This window comes from Chrysochloris asiatica, unplaced genomic scaffold (assembly GCF_000296735.1).
Source record: "Chrysochloris asiatica unplaced genomic scaffold, ChrAsi1.0 scaffold00406, whole genome shotgun sequence".
NCBI lineage: Eukaryota > Metazoa > Chordata > Mammalia > Afrosoricida > Chrysochloridae > Chrysochloris > Chrysochloris asiatica.
In genome coordinates this window covers 499,793-502,472 of record NW_006408924.1, presented here as the reverse complement: position 1 = coordinate 502,472, position 2,680 = coordinate 499,793, and positions in this window count along the sequence as shown.

The window sequence follows — 2,680 nt, the reverse complement described above, 5'->3', positions numbered from 1 at the left end:
CTGCCTCTTGGTCCAGGTACAGATTCCTCATGAGCACAATTAAGTGTTCAGGAATATATATAGGATAGTACTCTAAAATGATTTTTCTTTCTATTGTACCTGATAAGAAAGAAAAACAAAAACTCAAGATCAATAGTTATCTAAGTACTCATTAAATACAGATAGAAGATTTTAATAGTAAGTTTTGATAAATGATAGTTACATATTTTCTCATTATTCCATGTTCTACCTATTACCAAACATTTAAATAGTCAGTTGTCTTTAGTTGTTTTTGCTTCTTGGGGCCCCAAGTGCCAGGTAGAACTGTGCTCATTAGCATTTTCAGTTACTGATTTTTCAGAAGTAGATATCCAGGTACCAGAGGGTACTAACAAATATCTAAATTCTCAGTTAGCAGCCAAATATATTAAGCATCTCTAACACTCAGGTACTGAAAATTTTGGACTATTCCTCTTTTGTTCTCATTGTTACATGCTGTCAAGTGGGTTCCAACTCATAGTGACCTTATCCACACCAAAATGAAACACTACCCAATCCTGGACCATCCACACGAACCCATCACTGTTTCCATAGTGCAACCCGTCACGTTGTGAGCCATCCTCTTTTATACAAACCTCCACTTTACCTAGAATGATGTCTTTCTCCAGGGACTGGTCCCTCCTGATAATATGTCTGAATAATGAGAGACAAAGTCTTGCCATTCTGGCTACTAAGAAGCATTCTAACTGAAAGTCTTGCCATTCTGGCTACTAAGAAGCATTCTGACTGTACTTCTTCAAGCACAGATTTGCTTATTCTTCTGGCAAATCATGATATTCTTCTCCAACATCATCACTCAAATGTATCAATTTTTCCATGGTTGTCTTTATTCACTGTACAATTTTCTCATGCATACAGGAACTCCTAATTCTTCAAAGTCACATCTTTGCTCTTGAACACTTTAAAGAGGTCTTATGCAGCAGGTTTGCTAAATGCAATAAACACATCGTTTGATTTCTCTTTTTTGTTGTTTTTAACTTTTTAATTGTGAATCGAGTTAACAGTTTTAAGACAATATCATCAATTTTACATTCAACATACACTTTGTTTCATCTCAGTGACTGCAATCCTTCTCCATATAAAGTTCGTGATCATTTCTTCCTATTTCTTTAAAGAATGATGGAATCTGGATTGAGATTGCATGGTATCTATAGATTACCTTGGGTAGTGCTGACATTTTCACAATGTTAAGTCTTCCTATCTTTGAGCATGCTATATTCTTCCATTTTTGTAAATCTCTTCAGATTTCATATAGTAGTGTTTTGCGGTTTTATTTGTTACAGGTCTTTTGTTTCTCTGGTTAGATTTATTCCTTAAATATTTCACTTTTTGGGTGGCTATTGTAAATGATATTGTTTTCCTAATTTTGCTTTCTGAGCTGTCTTTATCAGTACAGAGGAATCCAATGGATTTTTGTATATTGATCTTGTACACTGCCACTTTGGTGAATCTTTCAGTGAGTTCCAATAATTTTCTTACTGAGTCTTTGGGATTTCCTATGTATAGGATCATATCATCTGTAAATAGAGAGTTTTATGTCTACTTTGCCATTTTGGATGCCTATAATTTCCCTTTCTTGCCTTGTAGCTCTCTAGCTAAGACTTCTAACACAATACCAAATTAGAGTGGTTATAAACAGCATCCTGTTCACAAAGGAATATGCTTTCAGTTTCTTTCCATTGAGTGTAATATTGATTGTTGGATTTGTATATATACTCTTAATTATGTTGAGGAATTTTCCTTTAATTCCTACTGTGTTGAGTGTAATTATCAAGAATGGATGTTGGATTTTGTCAAATGTATTTTCTGCATCTATCAATATGATCATGTGGTTCTTTTCCTTTGTTTATATAGTGGATTGCATTGATTGTTTTTCTATTATTGAACCATCCTTACAACCTGAATGAATTCCACTTGGTCCTGCTGTTTTTTTTGTTTTTGATACATTGTTGATTATTATCATATAGCATTTTTTAATACTATCATATAGCATTTTTTTGATAATTTTTGTATATATGTTCATGGGGGATATTGATCTATAGTTTGTTTGTTTGTTTTTAATTTATATCTTTGCCTGGGTTTTGGTATGCGGGTTAGACTCACTTCATAAAATGTACTCAGAAATTCTTATTTATTTATTTTTTTTTTTCTGTTCTGGAATTATTGCTGTTAAGTACTGAGTCAATTCTGACCCATAGCGACCTTGTATAGGGGTTCTGAGGAATACCTAGTGAACCAACTTTGCAGCCCAGTGCATTAACCCACCGCGGCACACCAGGACTAAAATTGGTGTCAGCTCTTCTCAGAATGTTTGGTAAAATTCACCAGGAAAATAATCTGGATCTGAATTTTTTTTGTTGGGAGTTTTTAAATTACCTAATCAATTTCTTCTTTTGCTATAGGTCTGTTCAAGTTTTCTACTTCACTCAGTTAGTTTAGGTAGGTCATGTTTTTCTAAAAATGCATCCATTTCTTCTAGATTTTCAAATTTATTGGAGTATAATTCTTCGTAGTATTCTGTTATTATCATCCTTTATGTTTCTGTTGTGTTATTTACATATTCTCCATCTTTTCTTTTGATAGATTTGCCAGTGGTTTGTCAATTTTAGTAATCCTTTTAAAAATCAACTGATGGCTTGTT